The sequence below is a fragment of the Sciurus carolinensis genome, chromosome 4 (assembly GCF_902686445.1).
Source record: "Sciurus carolinensis chromosome 4, mSciCar1.2, whole genome shotgun sequence".
Lineage (NCBI taxonomy): Eukaryota > Metazoa > Chordata > Mammalia > Rodentia > Sciuridae > Sciurus > Sciurus carolinensis.
In genome coordinates, this window is record NC_062216.1 from 117025212 (window position 1) to 117040074 (window position 14863).

The window sequence follows — 14863 nt, forward strand, 5'->3', positions numbered from 1 at the left end:
TCTCTGGGTTCAGATTAGGTTTTTCTGATCTTATGAGAAGACAAGTTGGGAAGCATAAGTATTTCACTGTTGGGAAAATATGGTCAGTATAACTGCTTCCCGTTTTTTTTTGTTTTTTTTTTTTTTTTTGCGGTGCTGGGGATTGAACCCCGGGCCTTGTGCTCGCAAGGCGAGCACTCTACCAACTGAGCTATGTCCCCAGCCCTGCATCCTGTTTTAAAGTATTATTTTAGTCTGCTTTTTATTGCTATAATAGAATGCCTGAGACAGAGTGATTATTAATGAGGTTTATTTTGATTCATGGTTTTGGAGGCTGGGAAGAGTAGAGTGCTGGCGTCTTTTCAGCTCTGGTGAGAACCTCGTGCTGCTTCAACTTATGCCAGAAAAGTGGACGGGCAACCTCTCAGAGAAGTATGTCTTTATCACCAGCTGTGATTCAGGTCTGAAAGAGCAAGAAAAGAAGGATGAATTCACCAAGGAAAGACTTGCCCCTTCCCATCCAAACTTCTTCCAGTAGGCCCCCACCTGCCCAAACTGACACTGAGCAGTTATTTCTTGGGGACACACAAAAACCACAGCAGGAATGTAACTGAGAATTCTCTTGTGAACCAAGTTTATTTCTCACAGTTAAAATGAGAAAGATGAAGCACCCCTTACTTACTAATCAGCATGTTTATGCCCTGGACTTTCAAGGATCATGGGTCTGCAGAGTTTGCTTTTTCTACCAGTTACCAGTTTCTATTCTTTTACTGCCTATACCTTGCCATCTCTCATTTCCCACTTCTACCCAGATACAAACACTGTAAGAACCTACCACTCCGGACATGGGAACTCACATAAGAGGGTTTATTAAGTAAGCAGAGTGTCTCCCTGCAGGGTAAGAGAGAAAATGAGAGGAAAATACAAATACTTCTACAGAAGACAAAATCCCCAGACAGAACCATGAATACATGAACATGTAAGGATGATATTTCAAATCACTTCATAAAAAATGGAATTTTTTAAAAAAGTATGGGGACAATTGACCATCCACGCCAATTATCAATTCAGAGCCTCTGATCTCCACATTCATCCTTCAAAACCTGCTCTTTGACAAAAGACTGGGTTGTTTAAGCATTTACTTAGAGATTATGATGTTAAATCACACTTTGCCAGTAGAGGATGCTGGAGAGACATCACCAGAGAAAGAGGTTCCATCTTCCAGGTTCCTGTGTGCATATGTGTGCTCCTCAGTGTCCTCACAGCTTTTAACCTCAGAGTCATTTTCCAGATTGGTTAGAGGAGGTCCCTTCTCCAGATTTCTGTGTGTGTGTGTGTGTTTGTGCGTGTGTCCTTCCCTCAGTAACCTTAGAGCCCTGTCCCAGGCCTTGAACTTGATGCTTTTAAGCATTCCAACTCCCTCGGTGCACCTGACCTGGCTTCAGAGTTTGTTTTCCATGGCCCTCCTGAAAGTGGATAGTGTGCTCCTGTTCTCCTGCCAACTGTGGACCAGCTGTGGTCTGGCAACCCGAATCATTTCTCTGCCATTTAATGATCTACAACCATACCTTCTCCAGCCACACTGGAATCCCAGCTTTGGGGAGAAAGCCCTCCTTCCAAGTTGATCCTTGCCTGACTAGCTCTCTCAGCCCAAGAGTATCCTTTAGCATTATCGTAATGCCTTTAAAATTACCCTACTATGACAGTGTGATGCCTCTGTTAAACTATTAAACACTAGGGTTTGGTTTCTATCTCCTGATCAGATATACCTTTTAATGGGAAAGAAAATTTAAAGTACCTGTATTACCTTATATACAAATTCCAGGTTAATTTTTTTTTTTTTTTGCGGTACCGGGGATCGAACTCAGGGCCTTGCGCTTGCGAGGCAAAGCACTCTACCAGCTGAGCTATCTCCCCAGCCAGTTCCAGGTTAATTTAAAAAAAAAAATTTTTTTTAGTTGTAGATAGACACAATAACCTTTATTTTATTTATTTCATGTGGTGTAAGGATCAAACCCAGTACTTCACATGTGCTAGGCAAATGCTCTACCACAGAGCTACAGCCCCAGCCCTCCAGGTCAATTAAATATAATTATTTTATATTTTCAATTAAGCATTAAAAATTCTATAAATTATTAGGAAAAATATAGAAAGACATTTTTATTATTTTGAATTAAGGAAAACCTTTTAAAACATTACAGAAATCCAAAAGTTGCAAAGGAAATTAAGAGACCTGATAGTATATACAAGAAAAAAGTCTAAATTACAAAATGTAACTTAAATTAAATGATGAGATCAGGTGTGGTGGTGCACACCTGTAATTCCATCAACCAAGGAGGTTGAGGCAGGAGGATCACTAGTTCAAGGCCAGGTTCAGCGACTTAGGGAGATCCTGTCTCAAAATAAAAGATAAAAAGGGTTGGGGGTACCTATCTCTCACCCTGCACAAACTCAACTCAAAATGGATCAAGGACCTTGAATTGAGACCAGAGACCCTGCATCTTATAGAAGAAAAAGTAGGTCCAAATCTTCAACTTGTTGGCTTAGGATCAGACTTCCTTAACAGGGCTCCCATAGCACAAGAAATAAAAGCAAGAACCAATAACTGGGATAGATTCAAACTAAATAGCTTTCTCTCAGCAAAGGAAACTATCAGCAATGCAAAGAGAGAGCCTACAGAGTGGGAGAATATCTTTGCCACTCATACTTCAGATAGAGCACTAATTTCCAGAATATATAAAGAACTCAAAAAACTCTACAAGAAGAATACAAATAACCCAGTCAACAAATGGGCTAAGGATATGAACAGACACTTCACAGAAGAAGATCTACAAGCAATCAACAAACATATGAAAACATGTTCACCATCTTTAGTAATAAGAGAAATGCAAATCAAAACTACACTAAGATTCCATCTCACCCCAATTAGAAAGGCGATTATCAAGAATACAAGCAACAATAGGTGTTGGAGACGATGTGGGGAAAAAGGTACACTCATACATTGCTGGTGGGGTTGCAAATTAGTGCAGCCACTCTGGAAAGCAGTGTGGAGATTCCTTAGAAAACTTGGAATGGACCCACCATTTGACCCAGCTATCCCACTCCTTGGTCTATACCCAAAGGACTTAAAATCAGCATACTACAGAGATACAGCCATATCAATGTTCATAGCTGCTCAATTCACAATAGCCAGACTGTGGAACCAACCTAGATGTCCTTCGATTGATGAATGGATAAAGAAACTGTGGTATATATATATACAATGGAATATTACTCAGCTATAGAGAATAATAAAATTATGGCATTTGCAGGCAAATGGATGAAATTGGAGAATATCATGCTAAGTGAGATAAGCCAATCTCAAAAATCCAAAAGACGAATGATCTCACTGATAAGCGGAGGGGTGGGAGGGGGGCAAGAATGGAGGAAAGAGGGACTGTATAGAGGGAAAAGAGGGGTGGAAGGGGTGGGGGGGAGGAAAAAATAAAAGAATGAATCAAACATCATTACACTATGTAAATGTATGATTACGCAAATGGTATCCTGTTACTCCATGTACAAACAGAAACAACATGTATCCCATTTGTTTACAATAAAAATAAATTAAAAAAAAAAAAGAGTTGGGGGTATAGATAGCTTAGTGGTAAAGCACTCCTCGGTTCAATCCCCAGTAGCCAAAGAGAGAGAGAGAGAGAGAGAGAGAGAGAGAGAGAGAGAGAGAGAGAGAGAGACTAGGAAATATTTGCAATGTATCATAGACAAGGAGTTAATGTCCATTATTTAAAAAGAGCTACTATAAATGAGTAATCAAAACCACAAATGATTTGACAGAAAAAAATGAGCAAAGGATTTTAATGGATAACTCACAAGAAGTAATATCAATTGCTAGTAAGGGTATGAGACAATTCTCAGACTTTCAAAATAGCCAAAGCAAATTAAATCCATGAGTTTTTAAAAAACTGCATTGGCAAAATTTTAAAATATCAATAATACCAAGTACAGAGAATTGTTGGTGAAACAAATTGGCATTAGCTAACCCTAGAAATTATGTGTCTTGAAATTTATGCTACAGAAATATTGACAAAAATTTGGGGCTGGGGTTGTGATTCAGTGATAGAGCCAATGGATTAGGGAGCCTCTAGGGATAGAGGAACTGGGTTTGATCCTCAGCACCACATTAAAAGAATGAATAAAAAATAAAGGTATTATGTCTATATACAACTAAAAGTATTTAAAAAATGTATACACATATATTTCCAAAGTTTCTACTGTAGAAACTTTGTAATAGTTAAACACAAAACAGTCTTAATATATTCTGAAATGGGTTGGTTATATGATATATATATATACATATATTACTTCTAATACTTTGTGATACTATCACACTGTTCAAAAGAATTAATTTTACAATTACTGTGACAGAAAGATGCCTGCTGTGTATTTCTTTGTAGAATAAATTTTATTGAATTTATTGAATACAGATAGAAAAGTGCAAATACTATAAACATACCACTTGATGAATCATCAGTCAGATGTTGCTTAATAGAGACTTTCTGAAAAATGCATCTGAAAATGGGTTTCATTACTATGTGAACACCATGGAGTGAACTTACCCAAACCTGAATAGAAGTCTACTGCACACTTAGGCTGTATGGTATGTTTGTCTTTCAGGACTGGGGATTGAGCTGGAAACAAAATAGATACTGCTGTTACCTCATAGGGCTTATAGTCTAGCAGGGGAGACATACATTAAACTGCAAAAGACATGTATTTGATTATAAACTCTGAGAATTACTATGTAGGAAAAAAAAAGAAAAAAGGGAACTGGGGGCATAACTCAGTTGACCGAGTGCTTGCCTTGCATGTTGGCAGAGTGCTTGCCTCGCATGCACAGGGCCCTGCGTTCAATCCTCAGCACCATGAAAATAAATAAATGAGTAAAAATAAATACAAAAAGATCCCTGAAATGATCAATAAAATATGGGTAGGCTGGGTGCGGTGGCACGCTCATGTCATTCCAGCTCCTCGGGAGGTTGAGGCAGAAGCATTGTGAGTTCGAGGTCAACCTGGGCAACTTAGTGAGACCTTGTCTCGAAATAAAATTGGGATTGTAGCTCAGTGGTAGAGCACTTGCCTAATGTGTGTGGTCTTGTGTTCAATTCCCAGTTCCAGTGGGGGAAAAAACAGCGGAAAACCAAAACCAAGCTGTGGGTAGTGGAAAAAACAGTAGTATACAAATTCAGTAAGAACTTCATTTACAAAAGGGAGAAATTAAGTGCCTTTGTGAGTTAAAAAGGGGGGTTTGTTGGGTTATGCAAAGTGAGCACTGAAGCTCTGTCTGCTTTGGTCAGAAGGACTGCTCAATCCCTCTTAGATTGGTAGTATCAAGGCATGTTGCTTTTTGGTCAGCAGAGGGTTTTCATTTAGGTCCAGAGAGGATCTAACACACCACCGGAGCTCAGAATTCAGTTTTTCAGCAGCTTTGACTGGTTAGAACCAGGTCCGGTGAATGCAAGGGCAGCCCGTAGTGAGTGTTGCTGCTTATGGGACATTCTTTACCAGCTGGAAAGGTAAATAAGCAGAATGATGAGAGGTTATGCTGGTAGATCTACTTAATTTGTATTGCTGGGATCAGGAGGGCAGCCCAGATGTGTTCAGCTTTCAGCTGAGAACTTAAGAATGAGTTTAGCCAGATGAAGAATGGGGAATATAGGGTTCAGGCACAGGGAACAGAAATCGAAGGGATTGGTCATGGGTAGGAAGGAACTTGGCATGTCCCATACTCTGAAAGTAGTGAGCAATGGGGAGGAGGGTGTAAGTTGGGGCTGGAAAGCTGGACAGGGATTTGTCCTACAAGACCTCATCACTTGTGAGAGAAAGAGGGGTTTGTGATAAGGATAAAAGAAAGCCACACAAGGGACAGCATGACCAGAGTTGTATGACTTTGTAAGAGTACTCTAACCCTGGGGAGAGAAAGGATTATTAGATGTCAAGTAGAATTTAGGGACCATTTAAGTGACATTTGCAAGATTCAGACCAGAACTGATGCGGTATCTGGACAAGGATGACTGTGGAGATGGGAAGAAGTTGCTGGATTCCAGATTTATTTTAGAAACAGAATAATCAAAACACACAGGGTTACACATAGGGCCTGAGGTGTTAGGGATGACTCCCAGGTTCCTGGTTTGTATAACTGAGTGGAGATGTGCTGTTTACTAAAATAAGGAAGACTGTAGAAGAAACTGATTTGGAGTAGGAGGATGAATAATGGCTCCTTTTGGGGTGTTCAATTTGATATATTATTTTTATTTGACTGTTGTGCTTCATATCTTAAGAAAGTTAAACATTTTAATGTACCTGTTATACTATGTAAAGGAGATATCAAGAGATTGAGTACATGGCACTGAATTCCAGAAGAGAGATCTAAATTAAAATTACATCCTACGAGTCCTGGGCTATGGAAGTTATTTCTGTCACCTTAATTTACCCAGCCAGATAGAATCTCTCCTTCAAACTTGATACATTTCATGTCTCTTACCCTACTCTCTCCCTCTTTTTTCTTTTCTTCTCCTTTTTTACTTTAGTTTTTAGAGTAGTTACAGAGTCACAGCAAAATAAAGCAGAAAGTATAGACTTCTCATATACCTTTGGGCACTCCCCTTCCCCCAGAGCTTCCCAACTCTGGTCAGGGTGGCACATTCGTTACAATTGATGAATTGATGAACCTACACGGATGTATGACTGTCATTCATAATTCACATGAGGATTTACTCTTGAGGTTTTACATTCTGTGGGTTTGAACAAATACATAATGTCAGATTAAAGAATTTCACTGCCCTAAAAGTCCTCTGGGCTCTGCCTATTCATCTATCCTTTCCAGACCCTGGCAACCACTCTTTACTCTTTTATAATTTTTTGTATTTTTCTTGAGTTTCCTTTCTTGATTCTAAATATTTACATATTGTCTATTAAACTTTCCTCTCTACTGCCTTTACATAATGGGTTTGCTAAAGTAAGTGAATATATATTAAATTGAGTATTAAATATCAAGTAAAAATTAAGTTACATTTATGGCAGATTATGTTCTTTATTTTAGAAAGTTGCTGAAATGTACGTTTTTCTTGTACCAGGGCTTGAACCCAGGGGCACTCTACCATGAGCTTTATTCCCAGCCCTTTTTAATTTTTTAATTTTGAGATGGAATCTAGCTAATTTGCTGAGGTTGAGCTCAAATTTGCAATCCTCCTGCCTCAGCCTCTTGAGCTGATGAGATTACAGGTGTGCACTACCATGCTGGCTTTTTTTTTTTTTTTTTTTTTTAAAGAGAAATGAAAGACCAAAATAATTTGTGACCTGGAATATTGAACAGTTATACTTAATTTTGACAAATTCAATTTTGAGAAATCAAGAATCAATTGAATAAAGAGTCAGTTTCAAAAGCTGGACGTGGTGGTGCACACCTGTAAACCCAGCTACTCAGGAGGCTGAGGCAGGAGGATTGCAAGTTTGAGGTCAACTTGGGCAACTTAGCAAAACTGTCTCAAAATAAAACACAAAAAGGTCTGGAGATATAGATCAGTACAGAGCATCCCTGGGTTCAATTCCCAGTACCACAAAACAAACAAAAACAAAAGAATCAATTCTGAAGATTTCAATTTTGAGGAATCAAGATGTATCCACTTCCAGATGCTTAATGCTGCCGACACTGGTTCACTATCTACATTCTTTAACTAATACCTCTAAATTTTGCCTACTATTCCTTTGTTAAAGCAACAAGACAAATTTTTTTTTTATCAAAATATTTTTTATTTTTACAGATACATTCTGATTCATTGTATACAAATAGGGTACAACTTTTCATTTCTATGGTTGGCATGAATATACATTGTGTACAAGACCAATTTAAATAGGGACTTCTACACTTACTTCTAAACCAGATACAATCATTGTTTTTCTATTTTTCAAATACATTTCTTAAAGACCTCTTGCCCCTTAAATAACCTACCTTCAGAAGTTCATTGAAAATTAATCTTGTACAAGAATCTTGATAGTTAAATTGAGTAGATCAAAGATAAAATTGATAACAAGCAAAAGAGTAGGCAAACTGGCTGAGTCTAGAAGAGTTTTCTTCTTTCATACAGTATTTGAGTAGCCTAAGAGAAAGACACTTGAGGACTCCATGCCTATGCCCTCCTGACTGAATAGAGGTCAGACTCTTGTTTTGCTCTAGTGCATCTATCTATACCCGTCCTCTGCAAAGCCATTTGGCTTTACTTGGTGACCTTTGTGAGCCTGTGCTGCTCTTTGCACTGGTACCTGGAGAGGTAGGTGATGAGCCATCTCCAAATATGAAGACATACTTGTCTATGACTTGGGTTTGGGAGCCTGCTGGTCTGGTAGTTGGACTTGCAAGGCTCGAGGGTGCTGATTGGTGGAGGCAAGAAGTTGAAGGACCAGAGAGACAGGCTGGAGGTGGTGACTCTGGATGTTACCAGGAAAACCTTGCTGCAGCTACCCAGTGGGTAAAGGAACACATTGGGGACAGAGTATGGCCAAGGGAGTCTGTCCATTGGACAGGCTGTTCTGTCTTCAGTATTTTAGAATTATCAGAGTACATGCCAAGTGAAAAGTCTTGGGGGTCAAATTGGGTATATATATTAGGGGTTTGTTTTCATTACACAAAGACTCCAAATACATCAGTATTCATAGAAGAAGTGAATAAATATTTATACTTGAGACTGCTCTGAAAATAATCTGGCTATGTGCTACATATATATATCAGAGTGGCAGGTAGAAAGAAATATACAGGCAGCGAGGAAATAGGTTTAACGTGTGTGTGTATGTGTGTGTGTGTGTGTGTGTGTGTGTGTGTGTAAAATAGAATGAAGGGTAGGAAGGCAATGAGGGAATAGAAAAAGGTAACTGTGGCGTAGGACATTCAATTTGCAGGTGTGGTAGACTTTGAAAATCCAGAGTAAAAAATGTTACCTTTGCTTCGTTTAATAAAAAATGCCATTATATCACCTATATTTCAGTGTATATGTCTTTTTCTGAGAACAAGCAATAAATCTGCTTTCTCAAACTTGCAAGATTATGAGAACCAGAAAAAGCTGCTGCTCTAGGGAGGGTTCTAGAAATGTCTTTATTGATTAACCAGTGTACACAGTGATTTTATGATGAGGTAATTTTGAGCAAATAGGTGCAATCAAGTCATATCTGAACTCTGATCATCAAGACCAGACAAGGGTCTTTGTGTTTTCTTTGATTATTCTCAAGCAAGAGTTTCTGGGAAAATCCAGGCAAGTAGCAGACAGGGCTTTCTGTAAGCCTTAGAAGGTACCTAACTCTTAACAAGGGAGTGCCAAATCTTTCAGTTTTTCTAAAATAGACCACTGTGGGATCTGGAAGGGGGAATATCCACTAAAAACAGCTGCAGTTGAGCATTCTATGGACTAGAAATTATAGGTACTGATTGTTCCTTCAGCTGGCCAGAGGCCTAAATGCATCTGGGCAGGAACTCTTGAGGTGAAAGGAGAGGCAGACTGTGGCTAAGGGTAAGGGAAAGGCATGTTGTCTTTTTTTTTTTTTTTTTTTTTTTTTGGTTTTGGTTTTGGTTTTGTAGACCTTAAATGGAATTGCTACGTTCTCTGTAACTCACTTTCTAAATTGTACGTTTTCCTTCCCTGGGTATCCCTCTGGCTTCCAGTTCTGAAAAGAAAATGCCTGTACTGTGTGGTCTTCCCATTACCAATGGCTCCCTTCCCTGTCAGTACTGGAGGAAGACAATGCTTGATCATCCTTTCTAAATAAAGCAGGGGACCCTTTCTAGGGCGAATGGGGAAAATGTTAAATGTCTTTCTTTGAGGCTTTTGCAAAAAATTCTTTTTCACAGTTGCTGAGAGCAGTACCAATCTTTAATTTAAACTCATTACAAGAAAATTGGTTAATTAAAAAATTTTTTTCATTGTTACTGAGAAAAGAAAAAAACTATCACCTTGCTTTAGCTTGGACTGGGTCACTGTGGAGGCTTCACACTACCCAGAGTATATATAGAAACACATCCACAGTTCATGTAGACAAAAGATTTTCTTTTAGCTGAAAAGTAAATTTATAAATAAAGTTTTATTTAAAAATGTAAAAAATAAAACTAATGTCATGACTATATACAATTCATTTTATTTTTTTGGTACTGGGGATTGAACCCATGTGTTCTCTACCACTCAGCTATATCCCCGGTTCTTTTTATTTTTTATTTTGACACAGGGTTTCACTAAATACCTTAAATTTGCAATTCTCCTGCCTCAGCCTCCTGAGAAGCTGGAACTGTAGGTGTGTCCCCACCATGTCCAGGCATTTTTGAGATGATTGAATGTATATCAGTTTTAAGACACTTCCTCTTTGTTTTTGTAGGTTATACTGTTTTCTTGAGTCACTATCCAGTTACTAGGAGCCTTGTCGACTGGGTGGATTTCCTCTGTACTTTGCCCTACATCACCAATTATTAATCAGGAATGTATGAAAACACCATAGTGTGTTGTAACTCACAAGGAGAGACAGCAATTTATCAGTTAATAAGTAACATTTAAGTTACAAAGTTGTACAGAGTTTCCTTGCAAAAAATTCATGGGAGAGGACTCAAGATAATCTATGACCTCCCTCTCTGTGGTCACAATACAGTTTTTAAATGGTAAGAAAAGAAAATGACCACAGATAACCCTGCGAGAAATTGTGCATTTATACTACTATTATCTATCAGACCTGGGAGAAAAAGTTAATATCTGAGAGTGATAACATCCTACTTTAGGATATTGCTCCCAAAGCCTAATGATTTTAAAAATAAATAGTTCTTTGGTCCTGTAGTTAACTGAGCTCTGCAAGTTTTTCAGAGCAAAGACAGGGGCAATGGACTAAGGCCTGCTCATCTCATTAATTTCCTAGAAGACAGAGGCATCTCAGTTGCTTGCATCTCATTCTTGCAATCACTTATACTATTTCCAGCTCACTCCATCTCTTCCCCACATCCTGAATATTCTGGAGCCCACCAGGACCTCCTATCCATTGATTCAACTATGTTGTCACTGACCCTGACTCCTGGATATTCTCTCTTCCTTTGTTCCATGATCTGTTACTGAGATCACCCCACTGTATGTACCTGAGAGAGACTCTTGCCCCATTTCACCACAACCATTCACTTAGTGGTACTCACTTGGTAAAACTGCAAGCCTGGTTAAATTCATCTCCACAGCCTCCACACGTGCACCTGTGGAGATGAGTGTGAATGGAGAAAATTAAACTCTTAGGATGACTGGTCTCATGAAAAATTCATGACCACAAACCTTTAAGGGGCTCTTATGATATCGTATGTAGCTATGCTCCATTCATCCTCCCAATATCCCAATGACTATTTCAAACCTTTTTCTCTCCCTTAGAATCTCCAACATGTTCTCTCCTATCTTTGCTTGGAGCTTATGGTCTATTGGTCAATTTGCCTCAGAAAAACTGAAGCAATTGGAAGAGATTTCCACACATTCTTCCCACCACCTCAACCTATCATTTGTACCATCATCTTTACCATCTGTACCAGCATTGTCTGCTCCCCCACATGAAACTCTAGTCCATGAACCTTGTGCAATAGAGCATATTCCCATTGGTCTACTTGGTACACTCCTCCAGCAATTCTTTCCTCCTTTCTCTTTTCCTATTTTTTGCTCTCCACTATTTATCCATCCCATTCTGTCATCCCACCACCCTATTACCACTAACACCACCAATTCTTTTTCTGCTTTGACACATAGTTCCTGGATGGATTTGTCTTTACTTGCTATCTCTAGTCCCTCTTCTCATTTTCTATTAAAGCAGCCCTAATCATGCACTCACCCCCACCATTCTTCCCAAACTGCTTTTATCAAGGTGTCCATTGACCACTACCTTCTATATCCACGGGTTGATATTTCATCCTTATCCTTTTGGACTTGACAACATTTGACCTCCTTATCTCTCCCACCTTTTTCATTTAACCCTCTTTCCTTGGTTTCCTTAGCACACATTTTCTTTTTTTGGTACCAGGGATTGAACCCAGGGGCACTTAATCACTAAGCTACATCTCCAACCCTTTCTAAAATATTTTATTTAGATACAGAATCTCGCTGAGTTGCTAAGTCCTTTGCTAAGTTGCTGACGCTGGCTTTGAACTTGGGATCTTCCTACCTCAACCTCCCAAGCTGCTGGGTTTACAGTTGGGCACCACCACGCCCAGCACATTGGCACACATTTTCTTAGAACTCATTTTCTCTTATCTCAATGCTTTCTCTCAGTTTTTTTTTTATACTGACTTTTCCTTTCCAAGACCCTTAATGTTGGAGTGCCCTTGGGGCTCAATTCATGACCATCCTGTGTGTCAACACTTACTTCTCCAACCAATACCTCTCTCTTGAGCTCCAGATTGGAATTTCCAATAGCCTTCTTGACATTTCCACTTGAATGTCAGGAAGACATCTCACATTTAACCTTACTGAATTGAATGCCTGATCTCTGCTGTATCCAAACCTTCCCCCTCTCAGTTATTGGTAATTCCATTCTGTTGTTCATGGCAGCAAAGTTATTCTTTTCATGTTCTCTCCCCTACCATATTTAATAAGTCAAGGACAGTCAATAAGTCCAGCTGTGTCTTTACAACAAGTTCAGGGGTTTTATTCCTTTTGCCATCTCTAGGGATACCCCTCCTGGCTGTGATAGTCATCATCCTTTCATGCCTGGAGTAAAACAATAACCTTTTTACCAAATGCCCCAAAGTCCACCCTTATCCACTTTCAGTCAATTCTCAGCACAGCAGATACACAGTACCTTTTAAAAAACAGGTCAGGTTATATCACTGCTCTGCTCAAACCCCTTCAATGATTCTCCACTTCACTTCAGGTAAAAGCTTAACTCCTTAAAATAACCTACAAGCTACTGTAGGATCCAGCATTCTATTCCTTCCCTGCCCAATTTACAACTCTTGTTCCTTAGCTTTTGCCTTCTTCCCTAGACACACTGGGGAATAGATCAGGTATGCCACTTCTTAGGGAAGCTGTTTTCCCCCTAGATCTGTCTTGTCCAGATGTCCCTTTGGTGAACTCATCCTCTTTCTTTAAGTTTTGTTCAACTCTCAACTTCTCCATGAGGCTTGCTCTGTCCACCTTATTCCATATGGTGACTAATCCCCTCACCCTACCCACCTGACCCTGCTCACCCCATTCTGATTCCATTGGAATTTATTACCTTTAAAATATGGTATAATTTATTGATTTATAGATTTTGTTGTTTATCTCCCCCAAGAGAACACAATTTGAATACTGAGATGATTATAAAATGGGTTTTCCATTTCTGATGAATGTTCTTAGTTTCTACCAGACCTCTGAGATTTTGTAAGCAATGCTGTACAACCCAAATGAATGACTGATTTGTTTCACTGATGTGACACTGAACTTTCTTCCCCTGGTCAGAAAGGCCAGAGGAAGAGAAGTCAAGACTTCTATTTCAGCAGTGAGAATATCTGTGTTTGGTCCTGGTTGCTGTATTTCTAAGTGTGGTGTAGATGCTTTTTATGACAATCTGAGCTGAGGGCCTCCCTGATGAGGGAGACTTGACCATGGCCTGAGAACATATTCCTGAATGATGGGCCAGGTTTCCAATCTTACTGGTGTGTAGTCTGAAATGAGATCCTTTGGAAATTGGAAGTCCAAATCTTGCAAATATATATGATAATTCATTACGGAATGCAGAGCAGATGTTGGAACTTTTATTTATCTTTATTGATATTCCTTTAAAATGTCTACATGTTTCAAAATAATACTTTGTTTATTTAGTTTTTTAATGTGATGCTGGATCAAACCCAGTGCCTCACATGTGCTAGGCAAGTGCTTTATCACTGAGTCACAACCCTAGCCCTGAATGTTTCAAAACAAATCTAATATTACTGCAAAACATATGTGCATGAATATATTTTATATATACCTATATATAATATTTTTGCACAAAATATACTCCTTATGGGATTGATGGGTCTGTTACTAAAGAATTAATTACCTATTTGTTAAGCACCATAGGTCACTAAACCTGACTGATACTTCCTGTGGGAAAAGTGAACATTAGTGCATTAATTTAAGGGTAAAATTTTGTGTCAAGTTTTTTATTTACTCCTCACAGGAACTCTGTGAGTTAGAGGAATGACTTCACAGTCAAGGTGAGGTTGAACTAGAATCTGAACTCAGAATGTTTTCTGTGAGAAAATACAGAAAATAAAGTGACTATGTGAAAATAAAGTGACCTGTCTGAATACAGATACGTACCAGTTGCTCAGAGGCACCAATGAAGGGGCGGCCACTTTCCCCTGGAATAGAAGCCAAGGAAAACTTCACAAAGGAACTGAGTTCTAACCTGTGGGTAAGGAGGGAAAGGGAAGAGGGAAAAGACACAAACAGGAAAGGGCTTGGGTACGTGTTCAGGGAAAAAAGTGCTCAGTGTGGCTGTCACAGAGGATTGGTCAGTGAGACATAAACTGGGCTAAAAAGAGGTCACATTCGCTCCTCTCTTGCCTTGAAGCACTTCAGATCTGTTGAGGAAGCAGTCTGCCGGCATTATCCTTTTTCACGTGGACATATTCCCCAGATGCTTGGGTATACTCTGCCATATTTTTCCTTGACTTCCACACCTTTCTTGCAACATTTTGCCTTGAACATTCTTTGAAAGAAAGAGTAGGATTGATTAGGTCAAGGCGCTTGCTCTTCCCTTGTATTTCAGAAGAGAGTGTTCCCTTCTGGTGCTCATGTTGCTGTCATGGTACGAGGGAACTTCAAAATACCCATTTGTCCTAACCATATATTTGGTACACTCAAGGAATCTA

At 39.1% G+C, this 14863-nt stretch overlaps 1 long non-coding RNA gene across 2 annotated transcripts; it reads right to left on the reverse strand.

Annotated features, from left to right (window-relative positions):
* Positions 1-308: 308 nt before the first annotated feature.
* Positions 309-14390, reverse strand: LOC124983516 (uncharacterized). 2 transcript variants are annotated; one of them, XR_007108458.1, is made up of 4 exons: positions 14310-14390; positions 11186-11239; positions 4593-4664; positions 309-442 (listed from the first exon to the last, which is right to left on the reverse strand). It is a non-coding gene; the product is annotated as an uncharacterized LOC124983516 (long non-coding RNA). The 2 variants fall into 2 exon arrangements; XR_007108459.1 differs by lacking the exons at positions 11186-11239; positions 14310-14390 and adding an exon at positions 6625-6757.
* Between the last annotated feature and the right edge of the window lie 473 nt (positions 14391-14863).